This window comes from Pinus tabuliformis, chromosome 2_1 (genome assembly GCF_031772625.1).
Source record: "Pinus tabuliformis cultivar Carrire ecotype Pingquan chromosome 2_1, CPIR1, whole genome shotgun sequence".
In the NCBI taxonomy this organism is placed as follows: Eukaryota; Viridiplantae; Streptophyta; class Pinopsida; order Pinales; family Pinaceae; genus Pinus; species Pinus tabuliformis.
In genome coordinates this window covers 296,400,136-296,414,036 of record NC_142299.1, presented here as the reverse complement: position 1 = coordinate 296,414,036, position 13,901 = coordinate 296,400,136, and positions in this window count along the sequence as shown.

Genomic DNA, 13,901 nt, shown 5'->3' with positions numbered 1-13,901 from the left:
TGTGAGTGGAGTTTTATCAAATTTGAACTAAAAGTCAATCATTAAGAAATCAAGTATATCAACATTTTGAATATGTTTTTATATGGTCAAAATATTGACAACGTGATTAGGGATTTCCCCTTCTAGGTCAAGGTTAACTCCTCTTATAGCCCATCATATATAATTCTTACATCTCAAATTGAAAATTATTTGGCCTCCATTTATGGTAGATAATGGATTCAAGTGGTGAAATTTTGCAACAAAGGCAATGTGGCTCCTAATGCTTCACCAAAGAACTTAATCATTTCTAGGTCAACTACATTCAATCGTGCATGTGCAGACGCAAGTAAAAAGCCTATCATTAGCTCCTCATGGCTTTTGAAGGGCCAATTCCCTCCTCAAAATCTAGAAAGGGAGGGCATTAACAATGCTAAAGATGAAAAATGAATACCTAAGAAAAAATATCCTTTTGTAATGCATGCAATGTAGGAAAAAATTAAATTGCGACTCCAAACTCTTAGTAGAGGTTAAGTGGTAAGTATGGGGAGTAGATGGCATCTTTGTTGAAAGTTCTCAATGAAGGTTGTATCATCGAATCAAGAGGCCTTACAGAGCAAGTGAGAAGACCATGGTTCATAGAGTTCACTCGATAGTTTCAAAATTGAACAAAATGTGTTTATAGGAGGTGAAAGTGATTGGTTCTACATCAAACAATGCCTATAATTGTATTTTCTCTAGTGCAACTATATTTTATATTTTGTATGGGGAAGGGAAAGGGTGGTTGAACACTTTATATTGCCTAAGTTACCAACTTGCATAATCAACCATAAATTTGACTCATTTAATAAAGTGTTGTGGCTACTCCTTAACCTTGATGGCAAGGTCTTTGGCCTTCCCATATTATATACCCCTAATAAAGCAAAAGAGCAAATAGTTGTGTGGTATTAGTTATTTGAAAACCCCTTATAGGCATATTGCAACTACTATGTGGTGATTTTGACAATGTGGATTCTTATGATAGTAAAATTGGAGTTAACCTTATATGCATGCCCTAAAAAGAATGCATGAATTGGATTGACCTTAAGACTAGAGTTAGCCCCTACAACCTCAATAAGTACTAGAAAGTAAACTCATTTGAGATGTGATTCACTTGGTATACATTTAGGGTCGACTTTGAGTGTTATGAAATATATTGGCTTGGTATAAGTCATACCATCAAAGTGTAAAATTTTATTTCTCGTCCCTAAAGGAGTTAAACTAGTGCAAAGTACTAAGGTAGTTACTCTTTCTAACCCTTAGCACATTATGTCCTCGATTTCTTAGGGAGTGGCCAAGATGAGATTTCCAAAGTCTAAATACTTGTGTAATATCTCCAAATCGTAATGCCCATCATGTGTCCAAGTCATTATGTGGATTTGGAACGCATTTCCAAGACCATGGAAAGATTATGAATAATTTGAATAGTGGAACTATGTCATAGACCAAATTACAACATTCTTATGAGAGTTTGGTTAAAAAAATAGTGGTGTGACACTCATGCCACAGAGAAACAAAATAATATTTTGAAGTAGTCCTTCAATAACTTCAATTCTCTCCATATGATGAAGCTTAGCAATCATAGTGGCCAATATTATGCACTTCTTGAAGGTGGATGATATTTCTGAAGTTAATGATGCCCAAATTCATTCTCAACTTCATTTGCCTAAAATTGAGGAAAAGTTCAGTCAATCCATTTTCAAAATGCTTGCTATAAAATTGGCTTTTGAAAATGTTAGAGACCTAAAGATGTTGCTAGGAAGGGTAACCAACTAAGAGACATTAAGCATGAATTTTTTGAACATTATCATATCATATTTGAATCTCATGTTCATTTATCTTGTACCTTTGAAAGTTTACCTAGAACAAGGAAGAATATGTGACCATGACTTGACTTTGTTGGAAATGACAAAAGCTTCAATGGAAATGGTTAATGAAACTTCCTAGTTGGGCAATTTATTGTGTGCTTTTTTTAAAGCCACACGGGATTTCTTGGCCCTGACTTGATGAGGGTTTTGTTTGGAAAAATTCACTAAGGTTTCTCAAGAAAAAGGCTTTATCATATATCCTAAGATATGGACTTCATACTTCATAAACGAATACTATTTGGATGTCAATCACTCTTCTCAATGTTTCTAACAAGATATTGATTAAAGCTCGAGCCTTATGCTGTTAATATAACTTAGCACTACGAATTAGGCTGAAGGAAACAAGGTTTATCAAAGGATGGATTATCCTTGACAATGTAGTAGTTATTTAGGAGGGTATGGAATGGGCTTGAGACCAAGAATTAAAGGATTTTTTCATCAATATTGGCATTGAGAAAGCTTACAACTACATTGAATGGAGTTTCATTCTAGCCATACTATAATTTTTAAGCATTGTCAATTTTTTATTTAAGGCATAGAACTTTATTTTCAGATGCTTCAACCTACATGTTTTGTTAATCAAGCTAAAATGAGGAAGTTGGCATGTTAAAGGTTAATTAGGAAAGGTTTCCCTTTGGCCCTGATCTTATATTGTTTCCATATAGGCCCTAGGCGACTTCCTCTACCATTAGACTACTCAAAGATGCATTAGAAGTGTTCCCTTCAGGAGGCCTAACATTGAACACATGATTAATGGGAATTTTAGCGATGACTCTTTTCTTGCTATCTTAGAGGGAGAAGAATTGGCAAATAATATCATGAACCATATTTAGATCTTTATGAAACTTTGGGAAATGTTGAATGACAAAAATGTAATGTTATAAGCTAGCTTTGGAAAATATCTATGATTGGTTAGTCAATATAAGTCTTGGATCTAGCATTGGTAAGGTGATGTTGTACTGAATAACAAATAAAATTGATGAGTGGATTTTAAAAGATTTATGGTTATCAAATAGATCCTAGTTTTCTCTAAGGTGCTCACCACTACCAAAGTGTATTACTGGTCATGTTGGGTCTCATTTGTTGAGACATATCAAAGGATATAGAAACTCCTTTGAGATTTTCTCTAAGTCAACTTATAGGAAAAAAAGGTTTGTGTTGTGTTCGTTGGAGGTTTTGTTGTAATATTAATGAATGGGATGGTATGCCAGGTATGATTGGGTCATGTCTCACTACAAGGGGCACTATTAGGTAAAAAGAGTAAAGGAATATCAATTTCCAAACTCTATTATTAATGTTGGCTAAAGTGCAAATCTAGGGTATCTTTTTTTAATTCAATGTATTTGGAAAGCTTGGGAAGTTATTAAGCATTACTTTTCTTGCAAAGGTGACCACTTCAGATGGGTCTTTCATTCAATGATAACCACATCTAATGATATTCTGGTATAATATAAAGGAAAATATTTGGTAGATACCCCTTGGTTATTGGCTATGTGTACATTCAAAAGAGGTATGATAAAATCAGGAGATCTATTTAATGAATGCATGCACAAATGGAACCCATGTGATAACTTGAAAGTAGAGTTTCAAAAAATCACATCAAACAAGCCTATCATATAGAGAGTATGGGAGGTGGTCATTAATAACCTTTGCTTAAGTTGGGGATGTTTGTCCCTACTACATGGTGGAAATATTGGAGGTGGAATTGTTGAAAAGGATAAAACAAGTATAAACCAATTGGTTCATATTGGTGGCTTAAACCTAAGTTAATCCTTGATGCTAAGTTAAATAAGCTCCATAGAGGGTGTCCTATGAGCACTCTACCTGGTTATTTCATCTCCAAGTAGTGTGGCAAGATTTTATTAAGCCACACAAAGCCATTGATCCATGATTCTCAAGGACCTTCTACTTGGTTGACTTTAAGCTATACGTTGGATCTAACAAACCCAAATGCCCTTTCTAGTATCACAAAGATGAAACAATCAAACATGTATTTGGGTTTTGACCCCATGCCAAGTCGTTATAGTAGGGGCTTCAAACTTGTATTATCAACCCCTCTAGTGTCCATACTTAGAAGTTTACTTTATTGATGATAATTTCTTATGGGTAGTGGAATTTAAGGTAACATGTAACCTTGTTAGAATGTAGCTTTTTTATTACATGGAAAAATGAAATGAATGCATTTTCAAAATTTCTAAATTTGATAAGTTCATTTGGTATGACAAAGATCTTATATTTGTCAAACTTCACTTGTAGATCTAAAGTCAAGTTGGGAAGGTGGACCTCGAGTTGGTGCATCTCGGGGGGCTTCTAGAGTACTCTAGAGTGGCTCCATTCACAATGAGTTTGGTTCCACTGGATAACTAACATAGAATAGTAGCAATAAGCCTCTTGGTTTGGGAACACAATGAACACTAATGTCAAAGTTGAGAGATTCACAATAGGTAACCACATCCTTGGCTCGAGAATGATAATTTTCCCAAGACTGACTCGACCATCCCAATGGAGAAACACCTTAAGGAATGGAATGATGATGGATGGGACCGTGCTCTTTAGTGACGTGAAAAAAATCAAATATAGCATAAAAACCAACTCACATAGGTTGAGATGCAAAACATGATGATGGGAACAACTGAAGGAGTTGTGATGAGAAAGGTTATGTCAAGTATGTGGAATGGAGAGGTAGAAATAAGGAACGCTTTCTCCCACACCATGCATTATACCCTCAAATGAGGGAGAGGTTTAATTTTCATATCAAAGACTAAGAATAAGCATTTCAAAAGGATCTAGTGAGAGTTACATCAATGCCAAAGGAGAAATTGAGGTAGGGAAGAAGCAAATAGTTAAAAGTAGAGTCAATCATGTAGCTAGCCATTGACATAGAACTAAGGGGACTAGACTTGGTTGAATAAACCAATTCCATGATTTGTGTTCTATCATTTAATAAAAATATATATGTTTATTTATGTATCTATCTTAAGTACTTCTATTAACATGACATAGACTAAACATTAATTAAAACACCTCCTTTACCAATGATTTTTCCTCTTTTCTTGATGATTTTCTCTAGTACATTTTTTTATTGATATTCTAAAATCACAATTTCACCATATCAAATAATATAATTTTCTAAATCAAATCAAAGCAACAATATTATAATTTCTATCTAAATAATTCATAATTTTTTTATTTTTTTTTTCACGCAATTCCAACATAATAATAATATATATATATATATATATATATATATATAATAAATAAATAAATAAATAAAAAATAAAATTTTGATTTACTGTCAAACAACACTAATTTTATTAATCTTAATTATTACAATATTATATTACTCCCCTCTCTTTATATAAATAATTTAAATTCTATGAATTGAAATAATTACTCTTAATTTTTTTTTTTTTTTTTTACTTTTAAATTTTTCCATATACTTTCATCTTCCTTTTTATCTTTATACAGAGTAATCTCTTGATTCTTTTAAATACTTATTCGATAATACTAATTTTATTTTTTTTCCTTATAATTTCTTCTTTACCTCTCCTACTTTATATAAAATAATTTTACTTTTTAAAATATTTATTCAATAATACTAAATTTGATTTTTAATCCTTTCATATAATTCCTTCTTTACTTCTTCTACTTTATATAGAATAAATCACTTCCTTCTTTCCTTTTCTACTTTATATAGAATAATCTTCTCCCAAATTATAATATTTTTTTAAAATATTCATTCGAAATACATTAAATTTAACTTTTATATTTCTAATAAATTAAAAAATTGTTACGTCTATTTTTTTAATTCAAATCTTTCCCTTACTTCCTTACGTATTCAAATTATTTCATTTTTCTTAACTTTGTAAAGAATAACCTTCATCTTTATGAATCATTTTTTATTATTATATTTAAATAATAAAGAAAATTCAAATCCTTCCCTTACTTCCTTATGTATTCAAATTATTTCATTTTTCTTAATTGTGTGAAGAATAACCTTCATCTTTATTAACCATTATTATTATTATATTTAAATAATAAAGAAAATATTTATTTAAAATATATTGATTTCAATTTATTATTTTTATAAGAAGAAAATATTAAAACTTATATTAATTAAATTTATTTATTTATTTTAAGAATATATATTTATTATATATTTTAAAAATAAAAATAAAAAAAAAAATAAAAAAATGATATATTTATTATAAAAAATAAAATATATTACATATTTTATAGTGAATGATTTTTTTTTTTATTATTCACAATCATATTCTAATTATTTGAAAACTATCATATAAGAGTGTAGAATTGTGTAAAGCTTATAGAAGTGTAAGTACAGTTTAATTGACAATTGTTGTGATATGAAGTAATTATTATATAATATTATAAAATTATCGAATTTATGGGCTGTGAGGTTTGGGGTTGCAGCATCTCCAGAGAATCATGGAGAAAGATTGAGCAAATCCAGAAGCGTTTTATAACTTATAACCTGAAAATTAAAAGTAATACACCCTATCCTATTCTCCTTATAGAAGCAGGTCTTTCCCCTATTAAGAGCCTAGCTATGATTAGGTTTCTGCTATACAAGCACAAACTCAATAACATAGACGATCATAGACTTCCTAAGCTAGCTTTGAATTCCAGCCAAAACCACCTAAGGCTCAATTGGGGGTGGCATAAAGACACAAGGGCCTGGTTAAACTATTGGGAGATCAACGAGAATGATGCATTGCAAAACATAAATAACATTAAAGATATTGTTACTTCTAAGTTCAAAGAAAAAATGTGGTGTGAGAAAGATTTAGTGACTAAAAGAAAATTAAGTTATTATAAGAAGGTCATCAACCCCACCCTAGAAGATCAAAAGTATCTCTCTATTTTAACTAGCTCAAAGAAGAAAATTAATATAACAAAGATTAGAACGAATTCTCATGAGCTCCTTAGTGAAACAGGTCGTTGGGCAGTTCCTAAAATGCCATGGATGGAAAGGATCTGCCATATATGTGAGAATAAGAACATCGAGGATGAAAACCACTTCCTCTTAGCCACATTAGATCTCAATTTCACAATCTTTGTTACAACACTGACCTTCCTAGCATTTTACAATGTCAAAATTATAGTAAGCTCGGGAGGCTTCTCTCCAAGCTTTTTGAGCATAGGAATAAAATCTTAAATCAAAATAAATAATATGTTTGTTTAGGTCCGATAGACCAATATTTGGTCTCAACGGACGTTAACTATCATCATCATCATGAAATATAGTTAGATAAACAATTATCTAACTATATGTGGCTACATATTTTACAGTGAATGATTAATATTCTTTTTGTTTTTGCTTCTTATTATTCACAATCATATTCTAATTATTTGAAAACTATCATATAATAGTGTAGAATTGTGTCAAGCCTATAGAAGTGCAAGTGCAACTCAATTGACAATTGCTCTAATATGAAGTAACTATCATATAATATTACAAAATTAGTGTAGAATTGTGTCAAGCCTATAGAAGTGCAAGTGCAGCTCAATTGACAATTGCTCTAATATGAAGTAACTATCATATAATATTACAAAATTATATCGAGTTTATGAAATATAGTTAGATAAACAATTATCGTTATATAAAATATTATGTAAATAATAAAATTTAATGTTTAAATACCTCTAAATTAAACTAATCAAAAAAATTACAAAATTATACCATGATTTCTTGATAAATTAAAAGACTTTCCTTAAGTGTATTCCACTAGATAAACTTTTAAGTTGAGACTCTCCTTGGATAATGAGTCGCCCTAAGTTCATCTCCCATATAAGTTCATTTCTATAATAACTCTAGATTATAGACATGTTATTTACCGAGTGCAATACCATAAAGGAATCGCTCAATACTTATAAAAACTTTATTACTCTTTTTAAGAGCATTTTTTAAGCCATAAACTTTGCCAAATTTTCAGCATTTTGATGCGCGAAATTATGTAGGTTTTTTTTTCAAAATATTACGTTGCTAAACGGAGAAAAAATTAGTTACGCAATTTTTTGCAATCCCTACCAAATCATTTAGTTAAGCGTGTACTTTGATAAATCTCGATACTTTGTCTCAAGACACATTGCCGTGTATTTCTAATACGTGTACTCAACATTCCATATTTTTTTGGACTTGCGAAACTTTTAACAAAAAAATAATGGCTAGCGCACATTATTCAAAGTGATATAATTAAGAAAAAATTCTAGGAATAATGTTTATCGCACATTATTCGAAGTGATATAATTAGGAAAAAATTCTAGGAATAATGTTTATTTATCGAAGTAGACATACCATTTCTCGAATCCAAGCAATTCTCGCTTGAAATTAAAATGCCAGGGGTTTATATATTATGAGAAACTATGAGTAGAATTTTAATTTTTAATTTAATATTTATACATAAATACTTTATTCTATATATTTGACCCTATAGAACCCAATTTTGTAAATAATGATAATGAAATTTTATAGTTATATTTCAGGAATAAGTTGACAAAGTCTGAGTTATGTGTAGATAATGCTATTAATCATGGTTAGGATTGGATGGACGTGTTCACACAGAAATAAAAGTAGTTATATGTTATATATTGCATAAGATTTTGACTTTAACTTCTAAATGTTAGATTTATTCGAATTATTTTAGAATAATATGTAGTTAACAAAGTAATAAATTTTATTTGATTAAAATGTATTTTGTTTAAAGATATTTATTTATTAAGATCAAAATATAGTATAGAAATATTTTTTTTACTAGATTAGTATGAATTATATTAGTAATATAGAAATGGATTTTTTTTGACATATACAAAAATCCATAGTTTTATAGTAATTTTCTAGATAATTAAGTTTATAGTAAATTGGATAATCATGACGATAAACAAAGTGAAAACTAATTGATAAGTATTCAAGGTTGTAAATAATTTTAAAACAAAAATATGTGAGATGCACTTTTTAGTATGTGAAAGAGTCTACTCGAGTTGAAATAGTAACTTGGCATCTTGCTCTCCACTTTTGAAGTTTAAATTAGCGAATTTCTTTCCCATAACTAAAATTGTGGCATCCAACTGGCTCACTTACTGTTGTAGAGCATCGATATAAAGAAGTATCTCTTCTTGACCCTCATTATGTTCAACTAAGACCTTCACCATCAATGTTTTAACTTGCCAATAGAGGTCCACATTCTGCATATATTAAGTATGCATGGATCTAATATTACATGTGTATGATATCCATTAAGCGACATTGTCTATCACATATGTGTCTAAAGAAAACGATGATCAACCCTAGTCTCATGCTCTACAACTTCGGTTTCCTCTCATGTTGACTGAGTAGTATGTTCCTAGAATCTATGTGTCGAGGCTTTAGCACTAGCTTGGGGCCTGGTGCATGTCGCAACAACTTGGTTGCAGCCGCCATCACCAAAGGAAGAGTGCCCCCTCCTTGGCATTGTGATAACAGTGAAAGGGATTGGGACAGATACTAGGAACAAGGAGAGTAGAGAGTGGAACCTCGACAAGCAATTCGAATGTTGCAAATTACTTGTGAATGAGAAAACAAGAGATTGTTGTCATAGTGCAAGAAAGAAACAAAGTGATACATAATTAAAAAGGGGTCAAAGATAGAAGAGGTAGAGTACACGAAAGTGAAGCATTCCAAGTGTCTAAGGAAAAAAAAAACACAGAGAAAAGAGTAAAAGGCTAATTTGAAAAAATAGTGAACGAGATAGAATTGGTAACTTACCGAGGTTATGCTTCCACAGAAATGATGTTTTCCGATTACAAGTACCTATCACATGCACTATAACCACATCACGAGTGTCAATCTACCCATTCAAGTCTCGAAATAATACCACAACGTCGTGATATTTATTATGTTGTGTAGGGCGACAATGAAATGATGCATCGTAACCATTCTTGGTGACCAAGTACCATAAGTTCCATTACTTGTTCCCAATTGCTCATCCATCCAACCTTGAATGTGGAGCCAACCTTACAGTAAGAGTCTATCGTAAGTGTGTTGATGCATTAACACCCTACATTGAGAAATGTTTATTTAAAAAAAAAATTGTCAAATTTTCTAAACTTAATTAAAATCCATACTTTCTCGAATCCTACTCTCATATATATGAGAGTTTTATTATCTATGTTTAATTAACTTTATTAAAAGCTTCCAAAGTAGATAAATATATTATATTGTAGATAAATATAATATAATATAATATATTTAGTTAAAAATATAACTTTAATTTAGGATTTAGAAAAAGATTTAACATTGTTAATCAAAATAATTTTGATAAGTAACAAATATATTTATTTTAATAAATAAAATATATTTCTAACTCAAAATAATTAAGAGTCTTTTTTACTACAAAGATGTGGTGCGGGGTAATTTTGCAATTGGTGCATTATGGCAACCATAGAATAAAAAGGTTTTTTTTCCACTAATTTTTTTAGGGTTAGAGTTATCCATTGGGTTATCTCACGATCTTCAACGTTATCTCTAGGGTTCTCGACAATTACCATGGAGGAAGAGGAATTGGTAGATTACAATTTTGACCCTAGCGATTTCTCCTCGCCCTGGTTTAATGTGTCATCTCAAATGGGCACTAGTGAGGCTTGAGTTCTAGTTGGTGTTTATTTGGTGGAGGTCTTGAATTCATCTCAACTTCGGGAGTGTGATGTGGTGACAACCCTAATGTCTCTACCTCTGGGTGTCCAAATGCCTTGGTTCAGGGGGATTTCTTGGGGTCTAGATTGGCGAGTGTAGCTAAACTGCAAATTTAAGCTTCCTCCCTTGTCTAGGTTAGGCTTCTCCCCCCTCAGCCCCTATATGTTTGATTTTAGCTCTAGTCTATCTTCAAGTGGATGGCCGACAACCGAGCTATTCTAGCCCAGAGGGTTTTCGTCTATGGGACATGAATAAATACAAGAGATTGGTTTGCATGAGTTTTTGTAGGTTGGGGGTTTTTCAAATGGAGGGATTTTGCTCTGAATGACTTACCCTGAGGTACCATTTTTTTGGGGTTTCTTGATGAAAACGTTCGAGAAATAAACATCGCAACACCTACTTAAGAAGGGGTTATTAGATGACATCGGGGTTCTAAAGGAGACTAGGTGAAAATTGTGGAAGGCAAAGGAGTCGAGCCACAAAGGAAAGGAAAAATCCTTGCAAGGAAGAAAAGGCAAAGAAGGACAACCAAAAGCTAGTCCTTGGGGAGGATGTTCAACTTGATGAAGTAATGAATATGGCAGAGCTAGTTTTATTATCACAAGTTAGAGGCCAAAATTTATTGGCAGAAGTTCTATGTGATTGGATCAATAAACAATGGGGAAATACACCAGTGAAGGTTCTAGAGGTAAGTATACTAGTTTGTGGTTGGCTTCTGCTAAGATTTGATTCGGTAGACATAATTTCGTGGGATTTGGAGAAAAAATGGAGTATAGACGCCTCCCCTGTGTTGTTGAAATGTTGGAGCCCTTTGTTCAATGCTAGTTGCAAGCGAATAGACTATGTTCTATTTTGGTTAGACTACCTGGCCTCCCACTTCAACTATGGACGATGGATGTGCTCAAAGCCATAGGAAGCAAATTGGGGGTTTTCTTAGAAGCAAATATGTCATTCAAGTTATCATAAATATGACTATGGCTAAGGTTTTGGTTAAATTAGATCCACGTGAAGGGTTATATCCTAACCTATATCTTTGTTATACGAGTTTCTCTCACCGCCAATCTATTGATTATGAAGGAATCCCCTTCAGGTGTCGGAGGTGCCATCATCAAGGGAATGTAATGAGGGATTGTTACTTTCCTCTCTCTCCTAAAGAAAACATAGGGGTCCATCATGAAGATCGAAATTTGGGGACGTCATCTGGAGATAAGTAAAATCTGTTAAAATTCTCTCCCTCTCAGCTTCAGTAGACCATTCAACTAGCATTGATAGTGAAGACCATAGGCTCACTAGGAGTGGGTATGGTGGCTTCAGTGTATGTGGGTCCTTGAGATATCTAGGAGGTTGACACTCCATCTCCCATGGTTGTTTCCCTTTTGGTTAACCCTTCTTCACCTCAATCTGTTAATTGTTTAATCGATTATTTTCTACAATTTGGATATGGTTTTTGGTCCTTCCAGTACCTAAAGTTTTTCTTGCATTTCACCTTCTTCTTGTTTACCTACTGCTCCTATAGCCTATCCTTGTCCCTCTGTCATTACCTCTTTCCCCTCCCAGTAATTATGCTTCCCTTAGATATGAAGGAATCATTTGAGTCCCTCTCACACTGCAACTTGTGTCCTTGGACATCTAAAGGGGACTCCTTTTTAAGTGTGGGGGGTCTTGGCTCTTTACCCTTGAACATGCATAAGGGTCGCTTGCGAGGGAAAAATCACATATATCCAGGGCTAACCATTTCCATATATGTGATTTTTCCAATATGGATAACCAAATGCATGCAAGAAGGAAGGTTGGCAATGGTTGTTAGCAAAGATTGAAAACCGATTAAAGATTTGGAGTTTTGGGTGGTTATCCAAAGCTAGAAAATTAGTCCTTAGTAAATTAGTTGTAGAGGCCATCGTAGTCTATTAGATGTCTTTATCTTGGATACCTAAAGGTATAATTTACTTTATTCACAAGTTGTGTTGTTGGTTTCTAGGGAAAGGCTCTAAATGTGATTTTGTCCTTCCGTGGGTGCGATGGGACAAAATGGCAATGCTAAAAGCTTAGGGGAGATGGGGCATAAAAAAAAATATTTTATTTGCAAAAGCACTGGAAGCTAAGGCTCGTTGGAGTTTGTTGTCCACAAATAGCCTTTGGATCTCGGTTGTACACAAGAAATGCATTTTTACATCATCTATTGATAAATGGATAAGGTCACTAGACAAAAAGAAAGCTAATGTCTCTATGATCTGGAAGGAAATTCTGTCATCTTTCTCAATGGAAAGCAACCTAGCTTGTAATGTTGGTAAAAGACAAAAGATGAGGATTGGCATTGACCCATGGGTTGGATGTGGGAAAAATTCTCACCAACCATGTGAATAGGTCATCCTCTTAAATGAGAATGGGAGGAAATTTCTTAATCAAATTGTTGATGAGGACCATTTCTCCATATGGGCTCAAGGATGGGTTGATGCACAACAACTCAATTTGTCGGAGGAATATGCTTTCTTATGGAAAAATTATACTGCGACCTTGAATATCACTCATGTCAGGGTCATAGATAGAGACGACTCCCTTTGTTGGGTTCATTGGATGTTTGTGGAATACACTCCCAAAACTGGTTTCTTATATTTAATATCAGATAGAAGGTGATTAGATCCAAATCGGTAGTGGAAAAATATATGGAAACTGAGCTATCTAGCAAAGGCTCATGTTTTTTTCTTGTGCCTGGTTGAAAACAAAATTCCCACTTGGGACAACCTACAAAAAAGGCAGAAGGAAGGGCCTAGCTGGTGCATACTATGCAAAAATGTAGAGGAGTTGGTGAGTCATATGTTCCTGACTTTCCCTTTCATGATGAGTATCTGGGAAAATTGTAAGATCAATCTGGGTTGTGGTATAGTTTGGTGTGATGAGACATTTCTTGACACTTGGAAATCTTGGTGGGACCTATCAAATGGTGATACTCTCAGGAACATTACCCCTCTCATTTGATGAGGAGTCTGGATAGCTAGAAAAAAGGAAATATTTCGAGATCGAGTTTCTTCCCTTCACTGGGTGGAAACACAATTCCTTGCAATTTTCTCTTTCTTGTTATCCTCATATTCTTCACATGTCCCTTGGGTTATGTCATCTAATAATATAAACACCTCATCACCATGGACATATTTTGATTGGGCTTCTCTTGCAGATGGTGCTTGTAGTGGAGGGGTGGTCCTATACCTTCATGATCAACACTTCTTCAAACATCAGATTGGATTGGGCAGGGCACAAATAATTTTGTAGAGCTTCTCTCTTTAGAACTTCTTTTATGTGTCACCATTGAAAAAGAGTGTTGCACAATTCCA